This window comes from Panthera leo, chromosome A2, assembly GCF_018350215.1.
Source record: "Panthera leo isolate Ple1 chromosome A2, P.leo_Ple1_pat1.1, whole genome shotgun sequence".
NCBI lineage: Eukaryota > Metazoa > Chordata > Mammalia > Carnivora > Felidae > Panthera > Panthera leo.
The window spans coordinates 148,178,066-148,195,320 of NC_056680.1; the positions used below are offsets into that span (position 1 = coordinate 148,178,066).

Sequence of the window (17,255 nt, forward strand, 5' to 3'; positions counted from 1 at the left end):
GCTTATTGTACATAATAATTTTCAGCTTGAGTAGCAGAAACACATTAAAACTCGTAACTGGTTGACTACAGGCTGGGCCATGTCAGGGCCACACTTTGCGGCTCAATGACATCTCGGGGAGTCTACCGCTGTCTTATTAAATCACGCCCAACCTTGTCACCAGCCATAGTGTTAGTGTGGCTCTTGTTTCTTAAATCGATTACTCCATTCTGAGGCAAGATGAGAACTCCGCCTTCACCCGAGTCCAGATAGAATTCTATTTATGTGAGTAAATCTTTAAACTAAGGCCATTCAACTAATTAATCTCCAAATTTGTTGTCAGAGCCCCAAACACCTGCTCTCTTACTTAGTTATGTTGTTGCCCTTTCTTTTCTTCATAAAAATTTTATTTTCTAAGAATCCAAATTAGTTAGGCCATATCAATAAATTTGTTTAATATTCTCAGAGTAATGAGATTTAAAAAGTAAATGAGATGGTTATTTTCCTTTCCCATCTTGAGACATCCTCTCGCTTTTATAATCATTGTAAATTGTTTTCGGACATAAGTTCCCATGGTCAAGTTTCAGTGTTCCTGAAATGTGTTTCTGTGTCGCCTTGACATCTTCATTCCCAGCTAATTGTAAGTGACTAATCTGAAGCAAAATAAATAATTCTCAACCATTTTTGCTGAGAATCCAAAACAGCCGTTAAGAAGGGAGCTTGGAGAAACACACAGAGGCGTACAAGATGCGGGTGGGGTAAGTAGTCAGTTACTCGCGGTTTAAAAGTGTCCTTTGTAGTCACTCCCTCTGCTTGACTGTCCTTTGGTTTCCCACAAGAAAAGGACTGCGCCTGTGCCCTGAGGCCACTCCCAGTGTTCCACAGCAGCGGCCCAGCCCAATTCCCCAGGGGCGGTGTGGAAGGACAGCTGTGTCAGGACTGATTTCATTTGTTTGATGAACAGACATGCCCAGAACCCCAGGACCTGTGTCCCTACTGCTCTGAAATGGCATCTGGGCAGTATAGACAGTCTGTTACGAGGGGGCATTTCCATGGGTGATGACGTGCTTTTTGAATCCATAATTTCACTGTCAAGGCACAGAATTCACAGAAGGGAAGGAAATAGGAAGGAGGAGTTGACAGACACCATCCTCTAGGTGCGCAAGTAAACACACAGCTGTGCAAGTATTGGCCCAAATTATACAGCAGCAAAGTACTGGTAGTAATAACAGTAACAATTGCATTCGTAATAGTAGACAGTGGTAATGATAGCAGCTGACACTTTCAATAGCCTTAACCACCAGCCGGACACTATTCCGATTGTTTGTATGTATTGGCTTGTGTCTTACATGAATTGGCAACAGCTTTGCCAGGGCGGTGTTTTTATTACGGGGAGGAAACAGACATAGTGAAATTAAATAACTTGCCCACGGTCACATAGCTAGCAAGTACTAGAACTATAATTCAAACCCAGGCAACTGACCCTGGAGTCCGGTGTCCAAATGAGTTCTACTCAGAACGTAGCCTGAGGAGTATGCTTGTCTGCAAGCTATTCGTTACCAGTCTGCAGTGAGAGTACAGAATTGGAGAGGAAGCATTTAGGCGCCCCCCTCCCACTCCTTTTAAAGGAATTTGCCATTGCCCGTCGAAACTAATAACAAAAACGATTGGGATTTGTGTTTTGTATATCTTTGTGGTTAAAAAAAAATTATTAATCGATATCTGTTGTATTTTATAAAGGTATCAATCTGCAACAGATTGTGGGGGCCGGGCTGTGCTCTCACCATAGTTAGGGACCCACTGCCCTAAATTTCTTACTCCTTTAAGAGAGTAAGAACTAAAAGCACGGAACCAATCGTCTCTCACCTTGGTGCCCAAGGCGCTTTCCAATAGATGGAGTAACTTAAGTATTTCTCACAGGGGGTTCTCTTCCTACACCCTCAGCTCTTAGAGCGGTGTCTACTCTAGAGGAGGTACTCCATATTTAATAAATGGATGAGTGGTTGCGTGATTGCAAGTGAATGAATTAATGATGCCTTTCTCAGGACGATGGCGGATGTGTGCATGTTTTCTCCCCAAGATTCGTGGTCATGGGTTTAAGATTGTTGACAATGCTTAAATTAAAATGTTGTAATTCTTATTCCTCTGATGCTAGCCACATGAACGCAGGATTTGAATATACCTCATGGTCTGATTGCCTGCTTCCTCTCTTGCCATCCTTGTTTGTTTGTTTGTTTGTTTGTTTGTTTGTTTCAAAATGGCTTCCACTTGTTGCAAGGCAAAGCATGCTGATTCGAATGAAGGAAATCTCTTAGGAGCAATTCCTCATTTCTCCTAAGCCAGAGAAATGAGCATTCTGGCATTCTGGGCATGGAGCTAATGGAAACAGTCCATTGAAGTGGATATTCTTTCATTACCTTATACATCTATAGGCGTCTACAAAGTTTTCCTTCCTTAGACACAAGGAAATACCCACGCCGCTTCCACCTTTATCATTGATTTGGGGATGTTTTTAAATTTCTTTCTTCTTTACTGTCTCCATCAAAAAAACCCAAAAAACAAAAAACGGGGGGTGGAGTTAGGAGGCTAATGCTCAAGGTTTTTATCTTTTTACCTGGTAAACTGATGAATGGACATCTAAGCCTGTGAACACAGGTACAAGTAAACATTCTCCCCCACCCCCCGTGGAATAGGCTATAAACCCTTGCTACTTAGAGAGTGATCTGTGGAAAAGAACATCAGCCCTCTGAGTCTGATATGCGTTTATACGGTATTAGATGCGATCTGCATGCACGTTTAGAGTTTGGGAAGCACCGCTTTGTACCAGGGCAACACAAAGTGTGGTCCCTGGACCATCAGCGTCGGCATCACGTGAGCTGGTGAGAAATGCCAAGTTCCTACAGGAATCTTGTTCTCACCAGCCCCCCTGGTAATGTTGACAGAGACTGAAGTTTTAGAAGTATTGCAATCTATCACACCACCATGCCCAGCTGGAGGTCAGGAAATGGGATCTAACGCTTCGGGCTCTCAGCGCTGCAGCGAACAGCAGTCATCACTTTAAAAACAAAAAAACACAACTATCCGGCTTCGTTTCATACAGGCCCAGAAATTGTAAAAACAATATTTGCAGTGGCAGCAGAAGCTGCTTCCTAGTCTAGCACATTGCTGAATTTTGCAAAGTACTTTGCAAACACAGGATGAGCCTCCGTTTTCTGGCTCATGTCGGGGAATGAGAGGAAGAAGCAGCTTTCCTAATGCTTAGGCTCTGATTCTCACATCACTGGAGGAAAAGAGCAGAAGCTGTGCAAGAAAGAATGGAGGCATTCTATTTAGAGCATGTTTTCATGCTCCTCACCGCCCCGGTATTTGTCAGAGTTCTTCTGAGACGTGACATGGCTAAATTGCCTGCTAACACCACACCCTTCTCTTCCTTGGCCGGCTGCACCTCCCACCCTTACCTGTGGGGTGTAGAACAGCAGTTCTCAGCAGCAGTACCCATTAGGGTCACCCAGGAGGGGCGCCTGGGGGCTCAGTCGGTTGAGCAATGGACTTTGGGTTAGATCGTCAATCTCACGGTTTATGAGTTCGAGCCCTACATCGGGTTCTCTGCTGTCAGCACTTAAGAGTGCAGTTCAGATCCTCTGTCCCCCTCTCTCTCTGCCCCTTCCCCCTCTCTGTGTCTATCTCAAAAAATAAACATTAAAAAAAAAAAAAAAAAGAATCACCCTGGAGCTTTCTGCAAACATCACTGCCCAGATCCCATCCCAGAGATTCAATTCAGTTGATCAGGAGTGGGGCCAGTGTTTTGTAAGATGCTCAGATGATCCCGGCATGCAGCCAGAATTAGGGCCACTTGTCTGGATCTTCATAGACTCAGTTATTGCCCTGAGAAGGAGTATATTAAAAATTATAGTTGAGACATTCTTCAATTCAGTCAGGCTTATGAGGGAAGGCACTCTTTGCTACTTTGAATCAAGCTTGGTACATAAGCCTTGGAATCAGATACAAACAGATTTACAGCCCAGCCATTTCAGCTGATAACTTTGTGGCCGGGACCAAATTAGTAACTTCTCTGTACATATCTTTCCTTCTGCGGAAAGCCAGAATAGTGAAATAGGCCTCATAGGAACACAGGAATTATTTCTAATGATCAGGTGGAGTAATGTTTGTAAAACGCATCTCCTTCTGTCCCCGTGTCACATATGTGTGGGTTTCAGCATTGACTGCCCTGACATGTGTCCCCTGCCTGCTCCCTCACTCTTGCCTCTATAGGCGAGACGTCTGCTGACTCCTGTCTAGATTTCACTCCACATCTCTTCTCCTCACTAAGTTGTATTTACCTGCAACCGTCTTTTGGACTCCAGCATGCACCTAGTAATCTCTGTTTCCTGCCTCCCCCTACCCTAGTGTGACAGCACGAGATAATAGTATTTGACCCCTTTCTCTTTATTCCTGCAGTTTCTCCGCTGATTGTTTATCAGGAGCAGAGGCAACACGCGGTGTTGATGACCATCAAATTAATGCATCTGTTTCCTAGGGCTACCATAACAAATTACCACAAACCTGAGTGGCTTAAAACAACAGAAACGTATTTAGTCACACTTCTGGGGGCCAGGGACCATATTCCCTCCAAAGGTTCTAGAGGAGGACTCCCCCGGCCCTTGCCTCTGGTGGTCCTAGGGTTTCTTGGCTTCAGGCAGCATAATTGCGATCTCTGCCTCCATCTTGACATGGACTTCTTCCCTGTGTCTCCTCCGTGTGTCCTTTTGTGGCCCTTAGAAGGACAGTCTCATTAGATTTAGGGCCTACCCTAAGCCAACCTGATCTCATCTCAGTCCTTACCATAAGTATATCTGCAAAGACCCTGTTTTCAAGTAAGATCACATTCTGAGGTTGTGTGTGGGGTTGAACAGTGTTCCCCTACTATCGCTGATAATTGGAAGCAAGTTATAGCGAACTCAGTATATTTAATTTACTATGTTTTCCTTGAAAACCTTCTGACAGGAAGCAGTGTAGAAGCGTTGCTATTCAGGCACTAGGGCCAGAACCGTCTCGATTCTGGTGTCAACAGGGTTCCAAATGAAAGTTTGTGGCCGGCTGAGTGATTGCCGGAACTCTTAGTAGGTTTCATCGAAGGTTGATAGACACAGTTTGCTGCCTTACTGTGTATAATGATTTGCTAGAGATAATTACACTGACACCCAAAGCCAAGGTGCTGCCGGTAACCTCTTGCTGGTTTCCCAACGAAGTGTAGCCAGAAGCAATATCTTCATCATATCACACTGTGTGAATACGAGCGATGTTGCTTTTGAGTGGTATTTGCATTGCTGGCAATTGTTGCCGTTCGACTCTGTGGTCCACAATACATTCAGCTTTTATCAGCGTAAATAGATTAGTCCCATTTAAGGTCTGTTGGAAGTCGTCATGACAATCGTAAAGTTGAAAAGAGAGCCGATCAGTTGATTTTCACCCCTGTACATTCTGAGAGATGGTGCTCATGGCCCCACTTTACCAAAAGAAATACGAATTTACCGCGGTTTGAAGTTGGGATTTTCCTTGAGTTTTACTCTTATTATTTTATTCACTAGCAATATTGTCTGGTCTCTTTATGACAAGTGGGGGCCTCAGATAAATCACCCACTAGTGGTTGCATCAGGCTTTATCCAGGACGATGGAGTAGAAGATGCCTTTATTCTTGTCTTTGGTTGTTTATGTCGTCACTGGGGCTTTCAGCACTCAACCTGTTCACTTCTGAGACAGCTGAGCAAATTAAATCTTTCGTTACCAATGGGGACTTAAGGGATCTTAAAACACTCATTTGTGTCTTCAAATTGTCTTCCTGTGTTGTTTTTTTTTTTTGTAGTATTCTGTTTACTGATTTAATACACTTTATTTTTGTTAAATTTTTGTTGCGATGCTTCATAGCCTTTTGGGAAAATAACTCATGTAAATGTTATTATGGCTTGTGGGAAAAACACCTGAAATGTGGATCTAGTCTTGTCAGCTCAGTGACCTTAGACAAGCCCAAGCCACTTGTCTCCCCTGACACCCATCCCTTCCCTCATCTGTCAAAGGGGACTGATACTCAAGCTACCTCCTAAGACTACGGTGAGAAGTCCTTATGGGCTCATGTATCCAACAGGGCTCTGTGAACTGCTCTACATACTGGATTGTTGGGTCTTAATTAATTGGTCCACACACCCACCTGATCCTCCATTCAGAGAAACCCGTTAACATTAAAGGGAATGGTGCTAAAAAGACACCTACAGGCATGAAAACTGTTTCCTGGGAAATGAAAAGCTTTACTTGTTTTTACCGACAGTGTGGTATACATGATTAGACAACCAGCATAAGAACCTGGCAATATTTTTTCCACAGTTTATCATGAATATTTTAAAATCCTAAAAAGCCTGAAAAAAATTGTTCAGAAAACACCCACACACTCACCATCCAGATTCTACTGTTAACACTTTATGCTGTATTTGTTTCGCAGCATGACCAAACCTGGTCGTTTTAATTCGTCAGCCGCCCCAGAAGTGAATTCCCAGTTGTTCCCTAAGGACTTTACCATGATGTTGTTCACAGGTTTTTAATATCTTAGAAGGTCGGAACATAAAGAGAAATAAATTAAGTGGGAAAGTAACTGCTTTGTTCAATTTCTAAAAGTACTCACCCAACGGTTTCCTTTAAGTAGTGTCACGGAGCAGTAAATTGACCGGCTTATGCTTGTGATTAATCTGTAAGTACTGCCTTTATTGATAGGAACTTGTCCTTATAACTATTGATGAAAAAGACTGTGAAGTGAGCCAATGAGAGGTGATTTTATATGCAGAAAGTAGGCACATCATATGGTCAACTTGAATTTTTACAGATATCTTTATAGTCTTATCTCTGCATGAGATGGTTTTCTTAGAAAGTTCCTTCTTAACTAGACTTCTGTAAGTAGCTTTGTGCAAAGCAAGGAGCAAGGGAAATGAGAGTGAGCGAGTATACACGTGTGCCCAGAGAGATCAAAAATGATGATTGTGTGTGTGCGCGTGTACGTGCATGTGTGTGCGTGTGTGCATGTGTTTGTATGTGTGTGTGTGTGTGTGTGTGTGTGTGTGTGTGTGTGTGTAGAAGATCTTTACAACCAGCCCTGTGAGAATTATTAACGATTTCAAAGTGTGTTTTTCAAGTCAGTTGTAATTACAAATGTTTTCTTCAACAATCCATCATCCCTCATAATGTGTTGGGAACACATTTTAGTTTAGATGCAACTTTTCAAGAATTTATTATATCTGGGTTATGAGGTCAGTTTAAAAAGAGCAAGCTGGATGGCTTTGTCCACGTGGATAGAGGAGTCCTGAGGGACTGTTGAATGAGAAAGTAATTACAGTTAGTGACACGTGTTCACCAGCTTAGCTTGGTACTAAGAAACTTGTCAGAGCACGAGGCTGCTCCAGAGTGACGTCAATATAGGGATAAGCCCTGGATTTTAAACGATGATTCTGAACTTATTTTCTAAGTCAGGGTAGGCCCACTGATGGCCGTCTCAGTTGTCACTTGGACTGTTCTATGAAACAGGGCTCGTTTGGGGTGTTCGGGACGTGGATTGGCTGCTGTCTGCTTTGATCTTGCCTTGGCCCACTCCTGGTGGATAAGCAGGAGAGAAGGTAATGACTTACGACAGGTCTGCTGACGGACCGAGCTACATTAACACTCTGTCGCTCAGATCCACAGAGAGCTGCCTTTGCCCGAAGTGTATTTGACTTTACTTGCTAACAAAGGCATCTTCAGATTTATTTCTTTTCCGTAAATGCTATAGAGGAGGAAGAACATCCTATCAGAAGGTACCAAGAGAGAAAAGCCTGGCTCGACAGCCTAAGGAAATGATAGCTATCATTCTTGGGAGCAGCAGAATTGCTGATCTGGCGAGATTACCAGTAGGAGCCAGATGAGTGGAGACAGAGAACTGCTGTTCTTGGGCAATTTTTAAGGTTCTTATCCTAAGTAATTTTGCTCTGACTGTCACAGCTCTGGCTTGGAGATGTTCTAGTGAGAAAATGGAAAGGCAGAAACCAGAGCATCTCAGCTTAAAAGTTAATTGGCCCTTCAAGAGTAACTGTTCAAATAAAGCAGCTGTTCTTGCTCTGGCTTTGCAAGGATCCTGCCCTATTCATCAACTTGCACGCATTTATGTTAGTTTAGATACTGTAAGATGGGCTGGTGAAAATCGGATACGTCTAGTAGGACGAGTGATAGACAACGCAGTGTAGTGGGGCAATTTCTATTGTTGAAATTCTAGATAAAACGAAATGATAAATCTTGGTTAAACACCTGCTCGATGCTGTCACTAGAAAGGGAATGTGGGGCTCCATAAAGGATGCCTCCCATTTCAGAGGGGCTTCCAGTTGGGGAACAGGAGTTCCTCGTGCCTGCAAACCACCTTGGGGGAGAGTTTGTAACTAGCACTGAACGCAACGTTCCAGAAGATTTGCAGTTTGAGAGTTGAGGGCCCCGAAGACTAGAGGATTCGAGAGACATCAGGCAAGCCGTGGGTCCTGAACGGGGCATCGCAGGGCGTGTAGAAATGGAGACAACAGAGGAGAAGCTAACCCAAACGAGGGGCGTAACGTAAATAGAGACACAAAAGGTGTGTTCATGAGACAGTTGAGGTTAGACTACCTGAGTGAAGGAGGAATGGGGAGTGGGAAATAAGAATAACAAGGGGCACAAAACTTGTTATGCAGGTCTTAAACTTCAAGCAGAACAGTTTACTTTCAAAGAGGGAAGAGGGGGCCCCTGGGTAGCTCAGTCGGTCAAGTGTGGTTGGTTAAGCGTCTGAGTCTTGATTTCGGCTCAGGTCATGATCTCAAGGTTCGTGAGTTCAAGCCCCGCTCAGCTGGGATTCTCTGTCTTCTCTCTGCACCTCCCTACTCACTATCTCTCAAAAATAAGCAAACGTTAAAAAATTAATGAAGCAGGAAGAGGCACAGTCATGAAAAATTCTAGTGAAAGGAGCTCTTTGGCTCTTGTCTGATTTGACCTTGCCTAACGGAAGAATGAGCTTTTGAGGGAGAGTGGGCTTTGGCAGTTCACAGACAGGATTAGAGGGTAGGGAGCAAGCCTGGGGTCAGGGAGGCCATCCACGGCAAGGATCCAGTGTCCCAGCTTAGAAGTGAAGGCAAAAAAGTTTCCTGTGAGTGTTCTCTTCAGATTGAAGCTTCAGGTAATGACCTTCCTGGCTGCCTGAGGTTTGGCGAGCCCCCACATTTTGCTCAGCCTGGCATTTGAAGTCGTTCTTTTGATCGTCATAGTCGGCCAAACAGGCTGACTTTGTGGGACAGGGATTGTGAGCCCTCCCAGGCAGTGCCTGGGTGGGGTTCTTCATCACCTCTGTCCACGTGAGCAGCCCTTGGTTGTAGCTTGTTCATGTATTTAAAAATTAAGCCGTATATTTCCCACCTATTACCTTTTTAGACACACAGGAGCTCTGTCAGTTAAACTCCTGCTTTGGGGAAAAGGCAACACGCAGCTAGCTCATTAATAGGCTATCTGTGTCATTATGTCCTTTTTGGATTGTGCATATTGGAAATAGAGTCTTTTGGAAGGCAAAAAAAAAAAAAAAATCCTTCTAGGCTTTCAGTTTCCCTTTCTTTTTCTCCTCATTTTTATCTGCTTCTTTTCCCTCCATGGTTACAGCTATTCCCATGATGGATGGTCATATCTTTGGAGTCCAGAATACCCTGAGTATATTCACTTGCAAATAGCTACAAAGTCAAATTCAGATAGCTGCACTTAAATGAAAGGCTTTCTGTACCTCTCTTCATCGGACACATACGACTTCTCCTTGCCCTGTTTCAACCACAGGAGCTTAATTGCTTCTTCCTTTTTATTCCACAAAGCATGTTTTCATTTGTTCTCCCCTTGGTCCTTCCAAGGTCAAAGCTGCCTAATCAGGTGCTTGCAAAAGTGTTCTGGTGACCTTGCGTGCTGCGTTTGCCCATGGCTTCCCAGGCTTTACCAACATGAACAGCCTGCCTATGTAGAGAGGGCTGACCTGTCAGTTAATTTCTTGCGCCTCAAACAAGAAGTATCTCCTTTTCTTCCGTCCTTTCAGAGTTTTACTTTAGAGCCAAAAGAAATCTCTTGACACATAGTAGGTGCTCCTTTGGTGAATGAATACACTAGAAATTGCCAACAGTAAGCCTCTGGCTTACACAGTTAGGGATATGGTGTGTAAAAGCCAGCCTATGTTGTTTGCCAAGAAAAGTAGCGTTAAATATTTGTTTTTTTTAAATAAGCTTTCTATTTCAACGAGTCTGAGGTTTACAGTTGCAAAGACAGTACAGAGAGGTCTCATACACTCCACACCTCGTTTCCCCTGATATTTGCATCTTCTGTTAGTATGGTGCATTTGTTGCATTTAACCAGCCAGTGTTAATACATTCTTGTTAACGCCCTTACGTGATTCAGGTTGCCTTGGCTTTTACCTGACGTCCTTTTTCTGCTCCGGTATCCCGTCCAGGACACCACATGACAGTCAGTGGGCTTGACTTCTTAGGTTCCTCTTGGATGTAGCAGTTTCTGAGACTTTCCCTTTCTTGAATGGCCTTGACAGTGGGTTAGATACTTGTAAAAAGGCCTGCCATATGGGTTTGTGTGATGTTTTTCTCATGACTCGACGAGAGAGTGTGTGTTTTGGGAAGGAAGACCACAGAGGTAAGGTGCCACTCTGATCACATCATATCAGATAGACATGATGCTATCAACAAGACTTATCACTGTCAACCTTGAGCATCTGGCTGAAGCAGTGTTTGTCAGGTTTCTCCATGAGAAAGTTGCTCTTTCCCCTCCTCTGCATCGTCTACTCTCTGGAAGGAAGTCTGCGGCCCCACACGGGGCGGGGTGGGGGGGGGTAGGGAGTTGCGGTCCACTTCCTTGAGGGTAGAATATTTGCATCAATTATTTGGAGAGCTTCCGCATGAGAGATTTGTCTCCTCTTCTATTTTTGTATGTATTTAGCTGCTTATTTATGTTGTATGGACTCGTGGATTTTTACTGTATACAGCAGGTTACGTATGACACAATACTACTTTATTTATGTTGTACGGACTTGTGGATTTTTGCTGTGCACAGCAGGTTATAACACAATATTTTTATTGCTCACGTTGCTCCAGCTTTGGCCACTGGGAGCTCTTTCTGTTAGCACCTGTACCTCCTGTGTCCCTATCTTTGTGATTTTTTTCTTAACCTTTCTTGTTTTCCGGCACTACAACATGCTCCACGCTCCATCGGTATATTTTCTGCCCCAGTCCTAGAATCAACCATTTTCCCAAGGAGCCCCAGCTTCTGTTATTAGAGAATAGCATTGGCAAGCAATATCTGGGGACTTGGATTATTGCTACTTGAACATGATTACTTCTAGGTCCTCTCTGCTGGTAGAGAAAATAAATCTATGGCTTATATATTGCGTGTATATTCTTATCCATACCTATTTCTGCACATAGCTACTTATGTGTATATATTAACTAAAAATGAATTCATACTGATGTTTCCAACTCAAGTGCATTACTGTGTGGATCATTCTAGCCTCCTCCTCTCACCCTACTTATCTGAAACCTCCTTCTCCAGTAGTAAAAAAAAAAAAATCTGGCTCCCACCATCCACCATCCATTTGCTCAACTATTGAAGCCCAGCAAATATGTCCAGCAGTATCAGAATTACTAACCCATGCCCTGTGACAAACAGCTTGATCAGCTAGGGCCTAGTTCTTAATGTACAGTTTCTTTTGCCTTTAGTTTTACATACCCTACCAGTTTCTGAAATTGCTTGGGTCGGCACCTTTTTCTCCTACTCCTTTCAAGAAGGTCGTTTTATATATTTGTAATACAACTGGATGGTTTTGTCACATTCTGCACTTCACCCCGGGATCCCTTAACCTTCTGAATGATTCTTTAATTTGCATACATTAAGGTTCATTCTTTGTGCTCTCGGAGTTCTGTGGGTTTCGACAAATGTGTTGATGTCCTATATCTGCCATTACAGCATTATACAAAACGGTTTTTACCACCCCTCTTCCCCCCAAATATCCCCATACTTCATCTTTTCAACCCACCTCCCCTTTCCCCACATCTCTGGCCATCACTAATCTTTTTACTGTCACTACAGTTCCGCCTTTTCCAGAATTCATGTAATTGGAATCATACAGTATTTAGCTTTTTTCAGACTGGCTTCTTTTAGTTAGCAATATGCATAAGATTCATTCATAGCTTTTCATGGCTTCGCAGCTCATTTCTTTTCATCACTGAATAATAGTCCATGGTATGGATTATGGATGTAGTATGTGATACAGATATACCAGTTTGGTTATCCGTTTACCTATTAAAGGGCATCTTGGTTGCTTCCGTTCAGGGGGATTATGAGCAAAGCTGCCACAGACATCCACCCTGTAGATTTATGATCGTAAGTTTTCAAATCAGCTGGATGTTGTTTTTAGCTGTTTATAGAAATTGTGAGGATGAATGGGGTTGCGACGGTGGTGAGGACAGACTTACAAATAAACAAAGTTGCCCCGGTGGTAAGTGCTTTAATGAAACTATGAATATGATGAGTAAACTTGTATATAAGAAAAAGGCAAACGTAAAAATACCCACATTTACTCTTAGGTGCTATTTTAAAACTTACTCTTAGGTTCTATTTTTTTAAAAATACTTAGCATTCCTTTCCAGGAAAAACACTCTTTGTCCAATTCCCCCTTTCTTCCTAGGCCCCTCCCCCCACAAGACCACCCTGCTGGAGAATTCCAGCTACAACCACAGAAGACGGTGAGTCAGGTGGCCGTGAGTCAGGTGGCCGTGAGTCAGGTGGCCGTGAGTCAGATAGCACAAACATTTTCTGTCTGCAAAGATAGTCCTGGGAATTCACTGGTGACAGACACCTTCAGAATTTAATGATTTTTCTTCTTCCAACTGAAATAGTAGGAGAGAACATCCATGTAAGGGTTAAAAAAAAAAAAACGCTCTTGCCCATTAAAAGGGGAAAAAAAGGCGTAGGGACTTTCCGCTATCTGGAAACATGGAATTAATAGGCCAAAAGAGCAAATAAAATAATTTTACCAAGTCATTCAGTGCTAACAGTAAGTAAATTTATTCTGGGATTTGGGGTTCCTCCTCCAGGGATTTTTTTAAATGTTTATTTATTTTTGAGACAGAGACAGAGCATGAGTGGGGGAGGGGTAGAGGAGGGAGACACAGAATCCAAAGGAGCCTGCAGGCTCCGAGCTGTCAGCACAGAGCCTGACGCGGGGCTCAAACTCATGGACCATGAGATCATGACCTGAGCTAAAGTCAGACACTTAACTGACTAAGCCACCCAGGTGCCCCCAGGGATTTCTTATAGAAGGAGCTAAGCCCAGTGGAACCAGCCACATGGGAATGAATCCTTGCTTTGTCAAGAGCTAAGCTTGTGTCTTTCAAGAAGAGCTTTTGTGTTAAATTTCCAGGAAGAGAGGCCAGGGGTCTGTTAAGGGGCTTCTTGCTTTCTGTTTGCACACCTTTGAATGTTAGGTGACGGGGTCAGCTGGGCCCATTGGAGCCTGATTTGTATACCAGTCAGCAGTGAAGAAGATGGAATAGAGAGAGAAGAAAAAATGTGTGTGTTTACAGCCTGGGCAGTGGGGACAAGCGTTGGTATATGCACATCCTTCTTGAATGTACAGTCACCTGCATATTCGTAAAATACAGCACAAGCTCAGAGGCTCGATTCGGTTAGCAGGTCCTTTTTGTGTGTAGAGGGATTAATAGAGTGGAAGGAGTGTAGACAGAGGGGCCAGATTGTAAGTGCAGAGAGAACTTTCTCCAACACCCAGCATGACAGGAAATTTGTAAGCTGCAAGTGATCAGAAACTTTTTGATGAACAGAACATAAATATGAGAAAATTAAAGATTTCTCTTTAAGTGAAAAACAGAAGAATTCAGATAGAAGTTGTAATTTATAATGTTACAGTTTAGTTGGTGAGTGTTTTTAATTAATCCCTGGGTAACTATATTTTTAAAAATCTTGCTATAGTTCATATATTTGGCTAAAATGCATTAGTTAAATATTTATGTGACTAGTTATATATTTATAATGTCTGCTCTTTTTTATGGAGTGGTTTTATAGAAATAATCATAAGTGACTGGATCGAAAGTTATTTTTACTTTTTCCCAGCTAACCATATGTAGGAAAAACCAAGCTAATTGGCTCCTGAAACTACATCAGAATGACCCCCTGAGTACTGACCCACCTGGAAGTCTTGTACCTGGGTAGCAACAATCAATTGCTGTCGAGCTAGCTTAGCAAATGCAAATACGTCCAGTCTTGGCGCAAATTTTAGGTTTATGTTAATTCTCCTTCCTCACTTCTGGACAGGTAGGTACATGCTGGTTTACTTCTATAGCAGAAAGACAACTTAGCAGACAAGGAATGTTGTGACCAAACTTCCACACGTGAGACACGTGTTCTGTGTAAGCCCTAACTCTGATTGTATGTGGTTAGCCTGTAGTATAAATTTTCCCCAGTTAGTGTTGATATTTTCGACCACGGAAAGTCTGGACTCCCAAAGAGTTCTAGAGCTGGAATTTGAAGCTTAACTAGTTAAGTGTATGGTCTAAGGTGATATATCTGATAAATGACAGCTCCAGGAGTAGAATCCAGACCCCTCTTTTGCTGACCCAGTTCTCTTTCTCTTCTACCTACCGTATTATTTAAAACCTTCTCCCCCTTTCCTGTACTGAGTAATTTGTTTACATTAGATTTTAGCACCAACACTTGTAACTATAAGGGAACCATTCCGTTCTTTGGCACTTTCAGAAAAAGAACATCTCGCACCACCTCCTGTTTAGGGTGACTTTGCTTTTCTTTTTGCTCCTTTCTCTAAAGGCAGAGCACATTTCACTCCAAAACCAAATAACAAGCATCTCTCTCCTAATTTGTGGTTTTCAAAATTTTAGATTGTTTTTTTCCCCTTGCTGTCCAGAATGCTGTCTGAAAAGTCACAGTGATTTAAATAATTGATGGCTACTTTATGAAATTGTCAGCCTGGATCCATCCTCCTCCCTCCCCCAGCCACGAATCCTTGAACAGCTAATCCTTTTATGTTGCTTCCTTTTTCTCTCTTTTTTTTTTTTTCTTCCTGGTTTCATTTAGATAATTGTATTATTCGCCCTGGAATATAATTGCCGTTACACTATGGGGGGAGGGGGGCAGCACAAGGTGGGCTTCCTGCTGTTGGCATCCGCAGGTTGTAAAATGTCTGTTATGCTCTAGCCTCTAATTTCTTTGCCATCCCACCTTTTAAAGATTTAATTATACCTGTGTGGAAGCATAATTTGAAATACGACTTCTGATTCTTTGGGAAGATAGACTAATCCATTGTTAAACATGAACAAGCATGGCACCGTGGAGAAAACTTTGGACTGGAATCTCTGTGCCGCTGAACAAACAAGTTCTGAATGCCTACTGTGTACCGGGCACTGGACTGAGCACTAAGGAAGGCAAAATTTAAAAGAAGAGAGAAAGTGCCTTCCAGGATGGAATATCTTGGTGATCTGCTACCCACTTGTGATGCAGCTTTGGGCAGTGCACTTAACCTCTTTGGGCCTGCCTTTCTCATCTCCAAACAGAGGATAATACTGGTCCTCTTTAGAATATCCTTCCAGCTGTAACATTCCATGGTGCTCTGGAAAAAGACCATCAGTTATCAGCCAAATTCCCTTGTTGTCAGATCTGATTCGAAGAGCAGGGGATGGTAAAAAGTATACATTCTCTGTGACAGAAGTCAGTTTGTCATCTCTGAAGTCAGAGACGGTCCAATGTGAAAGCTCTTAAAGGATTGCCTTTTCTTGGCAAATGTATTTTCTACCTGGTAAGTCCAGCATGCCCAAAGCAAGGTGCATTTTGGGAACAAAAGGTGATCGTCTCTGAGCCACTGTAAGTTGTTCAGAAAGGAGCAGTAATAACTTTTCCTCCCAAATTACTGCCTGATGTCTTTCTTCCTCTATCTTTCTCTCAATGAAGCTGTTTTTTCCAGTGAGAATTTGGATCCTAACGTGTTTTTCACAAGTCGGAGTTGCGCTGTCCATTGGTTGGAAGAAAGTTCGCAAAATGGTTCTTGTGCTTCTTTATATGTTGTTATGTTTCTCTTTGGAGGCGTCTAGTTTGGATACAGTGAAACTTGCCAACCCAAGAACTTAGAAAACGAAGGATGCGAAATATAAACATAATAATGGATCAGGCTCTGTAACTTTGAGGGGAAATGATATTCATCTCTGTCAGATCCTTATAGTGTTGGATAAAGCAAACCCAAAATGACAGCATATAGCTGGTTACAAATGGAACACAAATAACACATAATAAAATAGAGATTTAAAGTAGATTTTATAACATGTTTATTTCAGGGAACAAATCATAACCCATTTGCCTTATTGGAAAAACAATTTTCTTGTTACACAGGGAAAATGGAGTATTTAAAAAGGAAATGAATATGACAACCAAATGGACTTGGTTGAAATTGGCAAATGTGTTTCTTATTTACTTGTTGTTTTTGCACTGGGGAGAGCGATACTGGGCCTCGACTGAACCTGCTTTCAGGAGTGATGGTTCTTTTCCAAAAACCTAGCCGTCTGGGGTAAAGTCGTTTGTGCACGTCCCGTCCTTTCCGGGCATGTAAATGGACACCGGAAATCTGTCCCCTTCATGTACAATCTTCATACTCTCCAGAATTTTCAACCTACCTCTTTTTTCCTCTTCATCTGTATGCAAATCTTTGCAAGCAGCCCTCTCCTCTATTGTCCGGTAATAAAATATTGTCATTCTAGTAGTAGGCGCTCCTCTTTTTTGTCGTTTTATTTATCTTCAGGACTTAGCCCTGTTCCTTAGCCCTGTTCCTTAGCCCAATGCTTCTAAAATTTTAATATTCATTTTAGCCACCAGGAGGATCCTTTTAAAATGCATATTCTGACTCAGTGAGTCCCAGGACGCCTGGGTGGTTCAATTGGTTAAGCATTCAACTCTTGACACAGGCTCAGGTCGCGATCTCAACTCTTGACACAGGCTCAGGTCGCGATCTCACGGTTGTGAGATCAAGCCTCACGTCGAGCTCCACGCTGAGCATGGGGCCTGCTTGGGATTCTCTCTCTCTCGCTGCCCCTCCCTCACTCCTGCTCTCTCTCTCTGATTCAGTCTGGTTGATTCCTTAGGTTCTACATTTTGAACCAACACTGAAGTAATGCTGAAGCCGCTGGTCCATGAGC

General features: G+C 42.8%; 1 protein-coding gene across 1 annotated transcript in view; it reads left to right on the forward strand.

Annotated features, from left to right (window-relative positions):
- The window catches only part of EXOC4 (exocyst complex component 4), a 750,505-nt gene that overhangs the window by 538,810 nt on the left and 194,440 nt on the right, over nt 1–17,255 (forward strand). The window lies entirely within an intron of this gene.